The 14376-nt window shown below is 44.7% G+C and overlaps 1 long non-coding RNA gene across 2 annotated transcripts in view; it reads right to left on the bottom strand.

The window, feature by feature from the left end:
* LOC125624508 (uncharacterized) overlaps positions 1-14376 on the bottom strand; it is a 40906-nt gene that overhangs the window by 15450 nt on the left and 11080 nt on the right. The window contains exons 2-4 of one of the 2 annotated variants that reach the window (XR_012665424.1): positions 6689-6785; positions 5439-5631; positions 4513-4745 (exon numbers count right to left, since the gene is read on the bottom strand). This is a non-coding gene — a long non-coding RNA (uncharacterized LOC125624508). Of the gene's footprint in view, positions 1-2603; positions 4746-5438; positions 5632-6688; positions 6786-14376 lie in introns of those variants that run through there. The other variant, XR_007353331.2, reaches the window with a different exon arrangement.

The raw sequence follows: 14376 nt of genomic DNA, 5'->3' as shown, positions 1-14376 counted from the left end.
CAGGATTGGTCCCCCAAATCAGCTCTTCCACCCCCCAACCAAGGGGAGCAATGCTGAACAAAAATGACTATGCCTTCTCAACAGCTCCAGGGAGAAAAATGAGCGGTGGAATGAGCTGACACACACCCAGACCCCACCCCCAGAAAAGGCGGAGGAGACCAAATACAATCAGCAACAGTCCAGTGCCGAGTAGAGGAGGTTCTTTAACCCCAGGTTAAACCAAATTGTACTGAAAACCCGGGGTCCTTGAAAACAGGGGGTTGCCTGGTGGAGGTAGGAATTCTGAATCCCCTTTCACTTATATATTTTACATCTGTGTCCTTCCATGTGTCTCAGTTGGGCTGCTGCTGGTTTAAACACTGGTGCCAGCGAGAGAAAAACAAAGCCCCAGGGTCCTTGCTGCAGGTTTCACTGTACTAACATAAGGTGAATTTACCCTGAGAGGAGAGCATGTAGGAGTCCTGTGTATCACCGGGGTCCTAAGTGAGCTGAGGTGGTGGCTAGGCCTTGTGCTGAGCGGCCCTGTACAGCAGTGAGTTTTATTTATCAAGAGAAAAATCTGCAAGGCAAACGTTGTTCCTGGGAGCCTGCCACAGGACACCCAAGAAGAGGTCACACAAAAGGGTTGAGAAGGGATCATTCTGGTCCCCTGTGTTCAAATAAGATGAATTTAAAGTGGAACAGGTGCAGAGAAGAGTGACAAGGATGATCAGGGGGATGGAGAAGAGCCCACAAGAGCTTGTCTTGTTTAATCTAGAAAAAAAAAAAGAACGCTGAGACAGGCTCTGATTGCTCTGTATAAATACACCAAGCAGATAAACACTAGGGAGGGTGAAAAGCTATTTAAGATAAAAGACAAAGCTGGCACAAGAACAAATGGAAATAAACTGGCCAAAAATGAATCCAGGCTGGAAATTAGAAGAAAGTTTCTAAGAGGCATGAGGTTTTGGAACAGCCTCCCAAAAGGAGTTGTGGGGACAAACAACTTAGTTTTAAGAACGAGCTGGACAAATTTATGAGTGCGACTGTGTGATGGGGTTGCTTGTGATGGTGGGGGGCAGGGCTCAACAGCCTGGGGGCTCACTTCTGGTTGATGTGTTATGTTACCAAAGCTCATGCTTCAGGGTTTCAGCTGGCCACTGGTTGGGGTCAGGAAGGGATTTTTGCCCCCAATGTATTTTTTTATCTCCTTCCTCTGAAGCATTGGGGATGGCCACAGCTAGAGATGGGATATTGGATGGGAAGGGCCAGGGCTCTCTCTCAGGTGCTGGGCTGGCTCAGGGTCCAACTGATCACCCTATGTGGTGTTGGGAAGGAATTCTCCCCAGGTCAGATTGGCAGTGACCTTGGGAGTGGGGGATTTGCCTCCCTCTGCACCATGGGGGTGCACATCACTTGCCAGGATTATCTGACTATAACTCACTTAATACTTTCCCTGCCATTGCAGGGGGCTCAAGCACTGGTGCACCTGGTCCCTCCTGGTGGTGACACAGACAGTCTACTCCCCTGTTGGCTCTAATTCTTTGGTCTCCTTTCCGTTGTCAGGTTTAGTGTGTGGGCACTGGGGGATGTTGGTGGCCTGTGACATACAGGAGGTCAGACGAGATGATCTTGTCCCATCTAGCCTTAACTCTAGGACAGTTCTGAATAGAGCAGGCTGAAACGAAAAATCAAGAAAGAAACAAACTAAAAGTGTGTGTGAAATGTTTGCTAGCAGTCCCTTGGGCTTTTTGACCCGCTCTAAGTCCAAGTCCAAAAGCCTGACTCTGCAGAAGGAAAAATGCAACAGCGGTCCTGGTAATTTATCTCAGAGATGCCAAAGTAACAGACAAGATTCCATGTGATCGTTGCTCTACCATCTTGGCTCTCTTTGATATGCCCCTAGCTCACAGGAGGGAGCAGTGCACTAAACCATGCTGGTGAAGGGTGAAGCTAATTAGCTCGCACCCTGTAAACTGAGGAGAGGGATTTGAATCCCCCGTAAAAAAACAGGTTTACATTTCACAGTCACAAGCACCATACACCTTCCAGTTCCAATGATACAGACGGCAATAAGTCAGTGCAATAGAGGGAAGAGGAGGGTAGCTTTTGGATAAAATGCTTTTATGAGCTGCAAAATTATTGGAAAACCTATTTAGGCTTCCATTGAAATAGGAGGTTTTATTTTAATTTATGTTGTAATGGAAGCTTATAACAGTGCAGTACCATAAACACAAACAGCACAATCTTATAAAAATTTCATCTTTATCTATTTTTGGGAAAAATAGCCCTGTCTGCCTAATTGAAGCATCTGTCATTCTGACATTAAATAGTGCATCTATGGCCCTATTATTATATTTCCTTGCATTTCTCAAACACTGTTAAATTGAAATAACACTGTTGGCTTGGAGATAAAGGGAGATAATAAGTATTTTATAATGAGCAGAAAAAGGATATATCTTCCATCAGAGCTGGAAATTGCTTTATCTTTTTAGTTGTTGTTTTGTTCCCCTAAAGGGGATTTTTCTGCTGCTGAAATTTCTCAGCTCCCTAATAAAAGTAAGATCAAGTGAGGAGCATTTATACAAACATTAAGAGACATGACTGTGAGACAGCTACTCATCAGCATTTGAAGTGATAGCCTTTATAAGCTGTTCTAACAAATGATTTTGGACATGCATAGAGATGTTCACAGTGAAGCTGTATTTAAATTATGTTAAAAAGGGAACTTCAGAGATTATTTTTCATCATTTTAAAAAATCATCTTTTTTCCCTGCATCATCATTTATAATCACTCCTTCGAAGCATGACATTGAAATTCAACCCTAGTTAATTTTCTCCCTTCGGAGGTGAGTGTCCAAGCTGGCTTCTTTTTGTAGTGATGCTCGTGTGTTGTGGGGGCTGCTGAAGATGCTGACTTGTTTTTGTAAGGTTGCACATCAGTGGTGAGGGCTCAAACATGCGGGTTTGTTGTTGCATGGTTGCATACAAGCAGCAGAGGTGTGCAGCTGTTGGCCTCTTGCTCTGCGACTGCACAGGTGTGGTGTGGGTTCTTCCCAGGCTGGCTTCTTGTCCCACGGTTGTACACAAGCAGTGGGGACCTGCCCACACTGGCTGGTTTATGAAGGGTAGCCACGACAATACCATATAGACTTAGCTGAGGATATCCTTGCCTTGCCCCTAACCAGGCCTTCCATGTCAGTTAGCCAAATGAGCAGCGGTTTTAGCCCCAGCCATAAGAACAAACTGACCCCCTGAAAATTACCCCCTCCCACTAAAACAGACTTGTTAAAGGGGCTGGGGGGAGTTGTGTGAAATAGGAGGAGAAGGAACTCCACCAAGAGGGTGCTGCCCTGAGGTGTGAATAAGCAGGCCTTGAAAATCTGGGAAATGAAGACCTTTGGCATAAGGTTTGCTGGGCACTTGGCACTCAGAGGCTTGTCTTCTACTTCTGAAATTACACATGAAGCACCCAGCCCTTCTAGACGCACTGAAGGTTTTAGCACCAATTCAGCTCCTCACACATCCTGAGTCTCTCTGAAATGCGATGAGGTTTTGCAGTAAAGGAAAAAGCCATTGTTAATTCTTGTTGGGCTTTTCATCTGTCTGGTGTGGTGACCCATACAGGCATGTCAGTGAAGCTGGCAGGGCATTCTCTTTCCACCGGCTCGCTCTCTGCTATGCAGCCCCCCCACTTGCATGGAACGTTCCCCTTTCCAGCACGTTCCCCTTTCAAATCCCTGAGCCAAGTTGCCACAAAATGTGTGGCCACATTTTACCCCCAGTCCCCACAAAATCATGTATCTAATGTATCTGAGTCCTGAGATACTAATACAGACCCAGGCTCCACGCTGCGATGCTGAGATTTGTAATCTTCTTGCTAATACGCAGCATTTGGTCTACTGCTTCCTCTTGTGACCTTCATTACCAGGAGCTCCTTAAATCAAAGTACCTAGACTGCACCGTAAGGATCGCCACTGTCACCTTTATTGCTCTGGCCAGCGAAAGCCCAGCTAAACTCCCAAATGCCAGGATGGCAGCCCTGTGCAGCCGTGGTGCCGATGCCCCCTAAAACACCACGCCCCAGGCAACGCCGCACGCCTTGAGCCTGGGGGAAGCATTCCTAAGGCAGGGCAGGAGTTCAGCCTGTGTAGCCTACTGAGGCTACCAAAAATTGGGGCCAGTTCATGCCAGTTTTGGTCTCTCTTCCCTTCTCCATTCTGCCTCTTCAGCTCCCGCTGTTCGTAAGTAACATATTGTCAGGACTCTGTCTCAGGTATGCAGCTAAGTCCTGACAATCCCCATGAGCGATTAACTGGAGTCTGGGCTCTGAGACCCACCCCCCTCACAGGGTTTCAGAGTCCGGGCTCCCGCCCTAGCCCAAATGTCTACAGTGCCATTGTTAGCCCCAGAGCCTGAGCCAGCAGACGTGGGCCCGCACAGTGATGCTGTGGGTCTCTTATTACCATGTAGACATATCCTGGTCTCAGTGGGTATGTGGAAATGATTCAGCTGAACATAAGCCATACATACCAACTCCTGGAACAGTGATTATCTCTTAGGTTTCACCCCAAAGCCATGCTGATGGATGTGGCATCAGAATCCAGAAAGGTGAGGCCAAGCAGCTCGTTTCCCATTTAGGCATAGGGTGTTCATGGCCAGGTGTTTGGAAATCTGGCTCACAGATAGCATGTAAAAATATCCGTTACTCTTCTGTGTCTGTACAGCTCCTAGCACAATGGGGTCCTGGTCCATGCTGGCAGCTCCTAGGCATTATGATAATACAAATAAATAATAATAGTAATTCCTACAGAGACTGACAAATCCAGTAAACTTGAGTCAATAAGCACAAAACAAGTGGTAGGAGGAAGAAGCCTGGGAATCAATAATGCTAAAAGAGACAGTAAACTTGACATGGGTATGCAGTGTGATGGCAGCAGAAATGGTCAATGCTATTCACAGCTATAGGATCAGATCATACATCAGGAGCCCTCTATGGAGCTCTGGTGCGCCCACACAGGTAATAGTGTGTTCAGTTCTGCACATCCTGGCACCAGAAAGATAGTGACAGATCAAAGGCAATTCAGAGAAAAGCCACAACATTAAGAGGAGATGAGGTGGAAGACCTGAATTATGAGGAAAGACTAAAAGAGGGGAATATGCTCATGTTGGCCAGGGGAAGTTGTGAGTCTGCAAATATTTGAAGGGTGCAAACCCCATGAATGGAAAGCGTTCTTCAGGGCAACCTCGAATGATTCTATTTGGTGGTTCACTCCAAAGGCATAAAAGATCCACAAATCTGAATAAAATATTGCTAATGTTTTCCTTACCAATCATCAGGGTAAAGGGCAGGGGGTAGATAATGTGCATCACAACAAAGCAAGGGTGATTTAGGGAGGCACAAAGCAGTGTATCAAGAGGGGATGAAATTAAATTAAGAAAGGGAAAGTTCTGCTTACATGAAAGGCAAACGCCTCAAAAATATGTGTAATATTCATCTGATCCTGGAGGCTGCTGAAGGCAGGGAGCCCTGTAGAATACCCATCCCATTTATGTATCAGCCAGTTCTTCTGCAGACTGGCTCAAGGGGCATTTAATAGTTCATGAATCAACTGATCTGCAGAATATTTTATTTCTCTAATAACCTGGATGCTGAAAAAGAAAAGAGGTTTTTTTACCTTTCCTAACCAAACAAAGTAGAAGATAAGAGGTGATGAGGAATAAAGATGCATTGTCAACATTTTACAAGCTTTCCCATTATTAAAAGCTGCTTTTTGCATAAACAAAGTGGGCCAAATTGTGGCTCAACTAGATAGCTTAGAATCAATCTCTCCTCTTGCAGGCCAATGTGTCCTTTGGAGACTACAAATCCCAGCAGGCATTGTGCCATCCTGAGCCCAACAGTCATTGCTTGGAGAAGGGTGTAACAAGCGGCAATGAAGGCTGTGAGCTGTAGTATCTGTAGGCCACTGTGCCTTATAAAATGGAGCAGACTGCTGCTCCCCTGCTCTTTTCTAAAGAATAACTCAACCTCTGTTGAAGGTGACTTTGGATAGACCCGCGTTTGAGTATCTCCTGCTGTAAAGTAAAACAAAAACAAGCCATGCAGAAACAAACCCCAGGCTGGTTTGCATTGCAAATACCATTAATATCTGTTAGTCTCCAGTGGGGTCCCCTCTACCCCATGCAGGGCTGGCACCAGATAGAAATGTCAAGCTTTAAATCAAAAGCAGCTACCCAAATTAACACCCTTGTGGTGTGAAACCACAAATGATTTTAGGAGGAACATGGATGGATGGTTATGAATCAGGTTTCATAATAAATTTCCTCCGCTGCATGGTGAGACCCCTGTTGTTTCCAATTGAGAAGCAACGCAGGAGGTGCAGAAAGACATTTTGTTACATTAATGGAGAAAAATGCAGCATGAGATTTATTGTTTTCCCTACAGTTCCCTCTAAACACAATAGGGTTCATGCCCTACTAGCAGCTTCTACCTTCTGAGCAAGTTCATAGTCCAATTAGTGGGCACCAATCAGTCCCAGCTATTGCTGCAGCTTTATTCCTCAGGGAGGCAGTTTTCCTAAAATGATTTCACTCCAAGCTAAGCAGAAGTGGAGTCAGGTTGCCCCGGTTTATGTCTCTGGAGAAACCGCTAGCTTTGGCGGGATAGGCTGAAGGTCCAGAACCTCAAGCTGGACATCAGTTTTACCTTTTCGATTCTGTGTGTTCTTCCCAGGGCTGAAAGCTCTACAAAGTGATCGTTGGTGCAGCAGAGATTCTGGGAGGGGACAGGTAAAATGTGAAACCTATAAATAATTAAATAGTAACATTTAGAAAGTGACAGATGTTGGCAGACTGGTTATCCCAGAAGTGTAGGTAACTGGCCCTGGGCGTGTGTGAGCCTTCTCTCTAGGCTTTGTGGGGCTGTCTGTATAATGTTCTGTACTGGTTTATTTTTTTAGTTTGGCTACATACATTTCACAGCATCAGGGTGTTTTTTTTCCTCTTTGAGACTCCTGATAGCTGATATACTTTTCAAGCATGGTGGTAATAAATGTAATTTCTCAGAAGAAATAGATTTACCCTTTAGCTCTGAGAGGTGAAACTCCATCCACTTTAGCAGTAATGAATCTAGATTTGATTCTCCGATTCTGAAGTCCTGAATGAAATGCACGCTTTCACTCCCACCTCGCCCCCCTCCTCTCGACACAGCAAGAAGAAATTATAGCAAATCAGCCACTGCAGATAAATGAAGTGAGAATGTTGCTGTTTGCAGTCAGTAATTCAGAGATACCGTAGAGGGTCTGAGTGCCTTGAAAAGGTCGCCAAGGCAAGACTGTTCTGGTGTTTAAAGCTAAATAAATAGCCTCCTTCATGGGCTTCCAGTCTCCAAACAGACTCCCAGGACAACTGAGGGTTGCTCCCAGGGCAGCTGTTAACATTTAATCACCCATGCTCTATCTCCATTCCCAGCTGCTGCTTCTGCTGCCTTTTGATACTGCGTTTTAGGCATCTGTCATGAGAGGCCAGCTTCCTGTGTTCTGACCAGGCTAGCCCTGAGGCTTTGCCCACGCATCTGCATTGCTGGACTTCCTTGTACACTGCATCTTAGGGATGGGGTCAGCAAGGTCAGCTCTTCAACACAGCTCCCAGTGAAATGCCTGGGGAACATTATAAACGGGGCAGTTCAGGGCTGGAGAATATCTGGCTGGCCAAACCCATCCCACTGGACAGGCTCTGCTATGCTGTCATTCATAGGAGCACCGTATTCATGGTGCTATGTGTGGCCTGCTTATTTAAGTCACATTAGTGGCTAGATACCCCAGCTAAGATCCAGGCCTTACTGTGCTGGGTGTTGTAAAAACACTCCATAAGAGGCAGCCCCTGCCCCAAAGAGTTTGCAGTCTAAATAGATGAGACAGACAAAAGGTGGGAGGGAAATCGAGGCCCAAAGAGACGAAAGGACTTGCGATAGATCAGAGGCAGAGCCAGGAACAGCACCCGGATAGCTGTGGTGCTCTCTGTCTAATGCCAGCAGGTGCTGTTTGCAGACAATAAAAATATAGCAACATTCCCCCATGGTCATCTAGACATATCCATATTCAGCGTCTTCTCTGCCCCATTCCTCACACGTGATACTAAAAGGTGTCATAGCCTGGAAAGATCCATTCCACGCTCCAGAGCAGGACAGGGGAACAACCAATGTAGAGACTGCAGCCAAGACGTGGCAGGCTGGTAGATTGCTCCTTGGGGTAGGACTGTCACTTTCTCTGTCTATGGACATGCTGAGCATATCCAGTAAGCTGATTGTCCTTTCCTTTAGTATTCAACTTTTCAGTGGTCTGTTAATGAAGGGTTCCCAGTAACCTGGGACCCAAATTTATTGGGAGTGACTTCCATGGAGCCATTCTAGTTTACTCTAGCTAAAGAGCTGATCCAATGAGGTGTTTACTTTCTGACAACAGAAGACCTTTGGCCCAGAACTAGAAAATTTTTGTCTAAAAGGTGAAACTGGCAAAGGAAAAAGTACATGGTGCCCTGCATTTCTAAGCTTTTAAATGATGTCATGCAAAATGTAGAATTCCTGTGTATGCCGCTCCTGTTACTTTAACTGCAATTCTGGTAAATGCTGTCTCATTGGAAATGGTGATGATGTGAAGGCATCCCAGTGGATGCAACATGCCACACTGGGCAGGAAATCTAACTGTCTTGGGTAACTGATGGAGCTTGCTTAAAGCTCTCAAACAAACAAAAAACATTGCAGGAGTTTGGGCTTTGCTAGTAAACAAATAGATAGTAAACTTCCCAGGTAAGCTGAGTGTAAGCTATGGATATCATTGAGATGGTTGTTGAAAGGAAATTGTGCCCAGCAGAGTAAATGAAACTAAACTGCACTGAGTACTCTCTCTGTTATAGGTAGTTGTATGCAGTGTTGTTGTGGTCATGTTGGTCCCAGGAGATTAGAGAGACAAGGTGGGGGAGGTCATGTCTTCTATTGGGCCAGCTACTGTTCATGAGAGAGACAAGTGTTCGAGCTTACACAGAGCTGAAGAAGCTCCAATGCTTGTCCCTCTCACCAACAGAAGTTGGTCCAATAAAAGACATCACCTCCCCCACCTTGTTAGAGGTTGTCTCAGCAGTAGAACAGAGGGGGAAAGAAGCTAGGAACTTATTTTGAGGATCACTGTGACAAGTTTTCAGAAGCCAGGGGAAGAAAAGGTAGATTACTTCTTACAGCTCAGTAACACAGCTCTTAGGCTGAGTTCTAATGAGGCTGCTTAACTTTGGGAAAGACAACAACGCCTTGCATTTACAATAAGCAAGAAAGTGACAAGACTCTGCAAACGCAGCCGTGAGAACGGGTTTCTGACTGAAGGCAAGCAGGTACACCCACACACACCAGTTATCAGCAACAATTTTAGTCACCAAATTATTTTCTCAAGGTAGTAATAGAAAACAAAACAAATGCAAACCTATTTTTTTAATCTATCCCAGCTAACGGAAAATGCAAAAGGAAAACCAGGGGCTGTCCAGAAGGTTTTTGGATGTACCAGCAGTCACTTGGGAACATAACAGGAGGACATCTGGATTATTAAGATTTGTACACTGATGGCAATAAAGCTCACTACCAGTATATTTTGATGAGGACTTCTTTTTAAGAAAAAGGTCATTTGATGGCTATCTTAGCAACTGTACATGGCTTCTCCCTCATTCACTTTCATGTGCAGAAGCAATCCATGGCAAATGCAAGATACTGAAAGCCTGGTCTCTTATGTGGTGCACACAAAGAATAGAGTCTGCTACGTTTTAAACTAATTATAAAATGTTGCCCTGTATATGTAGGGCAATATTCAGTAATACAGCCCGACTGCTTTACAACAATCTATCAGTGCAAAGCAGCCATAAACCGAGCTTCAGCCTGCTAGTTAAAGTGGTTTGATGGTTATTTTGCATCACCAGAACAGTACAAAACCGCCTGAGTGTATCAGTGAATCTGGCCCATAATAGGTGTTTTTGTGTTTATACAGATGGCCTCAATTTTCAGAACTGACTAGTGATTTTAGGTGCCAAACTTGAGTCAGCTGAGAGGGAGCTGGTTTTCAGGGAATAGATGTTTTATGTTGGACACCCAAAGACTGAGTATCCAACATGACTTTGCTAGACACTTTTGAAAATGTATGTTCGATAGACAGGTTGCACTAATGAATACTTTCAGCATATGGTATGGACATCCCCTCCCTATTGTGTAGTGTGTCGGTATACAGAAACGTCTGTTAATTTATTAATACTAATGGGGAGGTACAATCTGATACAGAGAGGGTCAGCCACAGAAGATGCCATTTCCTGTTTCTCTAAGAGATTTCTCTAAAGCCTCCAGAATGTTCAATATCATCTTCACAAAAATTATTTACCAAATTTCTTCAACTGTTTTCTAAGCTCAATGCGTAAGAAATCACTCCAGAAGAAATCCCAAGTCCCACCAAACATGCTACAAATCAATCCATCATTCAACATAAAAGCCCTAAGAGAATGACAATGGCATTAATAATGGAAAAGATGCCCAGGTGACTTTAGTAATCACACACATAAATCATAGTTGTGGTCTCAGTTAAAAAGCAGGAGCCAGTAATCAAAGACCAATGTGCGCAGCACAATGATGTCACCTGGGACTATTCAAATCTCACAGCTTTCCCAGGTCTTCAGTCTTCTGCCTTTTCTGCATGGATTGGGGGGGTTTTATTTAAATCCAGCGAGAGCTGAAGTAAAAAAAAAACCCAGATAGCTATGACTGTGACAATGTTAGGAAAGTGCACAGGAAAGCCAGAAACTGAGCCCCACTCCATTTTCCTATTGTTGCAAAAGTTTTTCTGTTTCTGAAAAGACTCAAAAGACGCTCCATTAGCAAATCTGCCTTTCACTTCCAGACATCAGGTTCAAATCTGCCAAGGCCATGGAGCCTGGGGATCTACCACCAATTGCAAAAGCCTCCCAATTTGGCATGTTGGGAATTCTCTGCGTAGGTGATATGCAGTACTCCAAATGCAGAAGTCATGTCGGTCAAAAGTGAGGAACATGGGCAGAGCTGGTGCGACAAAATCACGTGATTCAGACTGGACACAAGACAATACTATAGGTGACATGAATGTCCAGAGGTATCATAGTATTTCCTGGAAAATAAACAAACAAACTTTTGGAAGGGATAATACTCTCCTGCTTCAGTGCAGAACCTGTCTCCTCCAGCCCCCCAGAGCCATTCTGCCTATCTCAGGTGATTTCCTATCAGGTGCTATTCCGGCACAGACCCCCACTGCGCCCCCACAGCAGAGTCTGTGCATACCGGTATCGCTACATCCACCAGCAAACTGCAGCCATCTCTGGAGCATGTGGTCCCCACTAATAGAACACACTGAGAACAACAATAGAATTTGCTATAGTAGGACAAAGCACTTAGATATCTAGCCCAGAGTCCTTGTTTCCACAGTGGTCAGTTGTTGGTGCCTGGAAAGTGACAGAAAACCATAAAGTACCTGACCAAATGTGTAATGTTATACATGGGAGGGAAACATTCCTCCTGACCCCTGTGATGATGAGTTTAGGTCATGAAGCATGAAATTTTATTACCCTGCCAAAAAATTGCCCTGTCTCTTTCAAGTGAATTTCATTGACTTTAGTGGCATCCCACTGTTTTCATTGTAGTTAACTGACTGGATCCAAATATTTCTTGCTAGCGCATTGTGCTGCCCACTGACTCCAAGTGTATATTAGCCAAAATGAGTCAGTGAAAACTTCCAGAAGTAAATGGCATTTAGGGAAAGCAACGAAGAGCTACTGCTTATACTGGTAGCACAAGATATCTAATTGAGATTTCACTGAAACCCTTTGGCAATACTTAAAATTGACTTTTAATACTTTACAAACTAATTAAGAGTAGTGGACTGGATAACTACAATGAAGCATAAGTGGCATTTAATTGGACTACAATGAATCATAATTGGGAATAAGTGTAGCACAGAACAATAAACAACATACTGGGAAAGGCTATGGCCAGTTATCAGAAATGACAAATGACAGATTTCATGCATCTTTGCTGGCCATTAACATGTCCGCTTGCTTTGCCCTTTCTCCTAATGCAGAAACAAAGGGACAACAGCAAAACTCAAAGGCAGCAAATTGACGACTGGTCAAAGTTAATTCTGTTTAACACAGTCCACTGCTAGCCCATGAAACTCACTGCCACAAGATATCCCTGAGGCTGAGATCTCAGCAGCATTTTTAAAAGGATTAGACATTTATATGGATACTGAAGACAGCCATGGCTTCAAAGGAATCCAAACCCTCCTTCTTCAGGGTATAAATTGCCTTCTCACTTTGTTAGGAAGAGACTTCCCCTATTGGCAGGTATTTCCAGAATTGCCCACTTCAGGGCACCTTCCTCTGTAGCATCTGGCACTGGCCACTGTGAGAGACAGGATACTGCCCTAGATGGATGTTATGGCCTGACCCATTATTGCAAACCCTACTGGTGACAGGGATGGCGATTTCCTGCAATATCCTGGACAAACTTTGCCTCTAGTAAAGCAAATGGTGACATTCTGCTAGCCAGACTTGTGCTGTCTTTGTGCTCCAATAGCAGGAGACACGTGGTTGATTGCACCGTAGAGAGGGTGCCCGGGGAGTCAGTGCTATGACTAAGTGCAGAGTAAAGCCTGAGAGCTGGTAAAGTGGGATTTACACCTCCTGGAGGCACAGACTCAGAGGATTTCTATCACTTCCCTTCAACAGTATGCTAGCTGGCAGCAGATTTGCTTTCGGAATTGGTTTCCAGCACCAGCGCTTGTTAATTAATATTTCTTGCTGCCTTACAGTTTTCCCCCCTGCTTTTACATTCTCTGTTGCATTTCTAGGATTTATTTCCTCTCTACCCCTCCCAGGCTTGGTGAGATTTTCAGGCTGTTTCCATAGAAGTGAACCAGGTCCCTAGGTGGGCTTTCCTAAGTGGCCCCAGTTCTCATTTGACCTCTGCTGAACAAGGTAAATGATGTCTCCTTGCGTTGTTAGAGTGGTCTGAAGTGTAACAGGAAAAGATGTTGCATTTCTATTGAATGCAGGGGTTCTGCCAAAACCAGGTCTGTTTGGCATTCACTCTTAGGCTGCTGTCAATACCTCCCTCCCCGAAGGGGGCTTCTGAGACCATCACCTTGTATTGAGCCACTTATACTGGTCCTCTTCAGATGCACTCCACAAATTCATCATGTAGCTGGTGGTGAGGGAGCAGCCTGTGGCAAGTGATGGAGCACTTTAATGGAAAGCTAAAAAGTAGGGGTGAGAGCCCTGTTCGCCGCTCTGCAATCCCACTGAAGCCATTGGCACATATGACTAGAACTGTACAAAACCCCTGGTTCCTGCCGAGCTTTTCTCAAGTTTCTCAAAGGGAAATCTCAAAGGGAAACTCATCCAACATTGTCAAGGTTTCTTCAAAATAAATATGCAAACCCAAAGTCTTTTGTATGATTTAAACCCAGAATTACCAGGTGTTCCAGCTTCACTTGAAACTAGATCACTCAGATCCCCAGGAGTTTCACAAACCTTGATTGAATCTCTCCCATGTAGCAGGTTTGTAACAATTTCCACACAGCTCTCACCACATCTTGCAGTTTGAGAACTGCTGGCAAAATGGAAACCTGACATCAGCCCAGGTATTATGTCTGGGGGTCTGTCTGACCCATCATGCAATTACGTTCAAGGGATTTCTCTTTAGTTTCTCTCCAGTCAGATACTTGTCTGATTTCTATGGCACTCTCTCTAATTGATAGCTATCTTCTCCATTGTTCAAAATTCGTAACCCTAGCATGAAAGGTGCATCTCTACAGAGGGTGCCCGTTAGTGCTGTTGTTTCTCCAAAATATATTGATCTGTAATCTGCACTTCAACTAATCTTGATTATAACAGCTTGAAGCGCCGAGCCATGAAATATGAAGTTGGGAGTGGGGGAAGGGAGAGGTAGAAGCCCACTCACACCTGAGAACCAGTGATTGATCTCTCCCCAAGAGATTTCAAAATGAAACTTTAAATTGAATGACCCAAAATTATTTCCATCCAGTGAGCAACTAAGCTGAAGCTAAGTGAGATCAGTATTCTTTCAGGTCAGCTGCTCCTGGTGTGTGCCACACACACACTGCTAGCATGCCTGGAAAACGCAGCTCTGCCTGGAAGGGAAAGAGGGAATCAACTTATCAGAGCAACATGAAAATTCTGCTCCTGGAGGCTTTGCTTGCCTACAGCTCAAGAGGCTGAACCTGTTAGTCCAAATGCTTATTGCTGGATGTAATATCTTCCTCCACAGCCCAGTCCACTTGGGACAGCGACCGTGAGAATAGATATAATCACCTGTTACCT

The sequence above is a fragment of the Caretta caretta genome, chromosome 18 (genome assembly GCF_965140235.1).
Source record: "Caretta caretta isolate rCarCar2 chromosome 18, rCarCar1.hap1, whole genome shotgun sequence".
NCBI classification, from domain to species: domain Eukaryota; kingdom Metazoa; phylum Chordata; order Testudines; family Cheloniidae; genus Caretta; species Caretta caretta.
The sequence above is the reverse complement of the archived record's forward strand: the minus strand, read 5'-3'. Positions and strand labels throughout refer to the sequence as shown.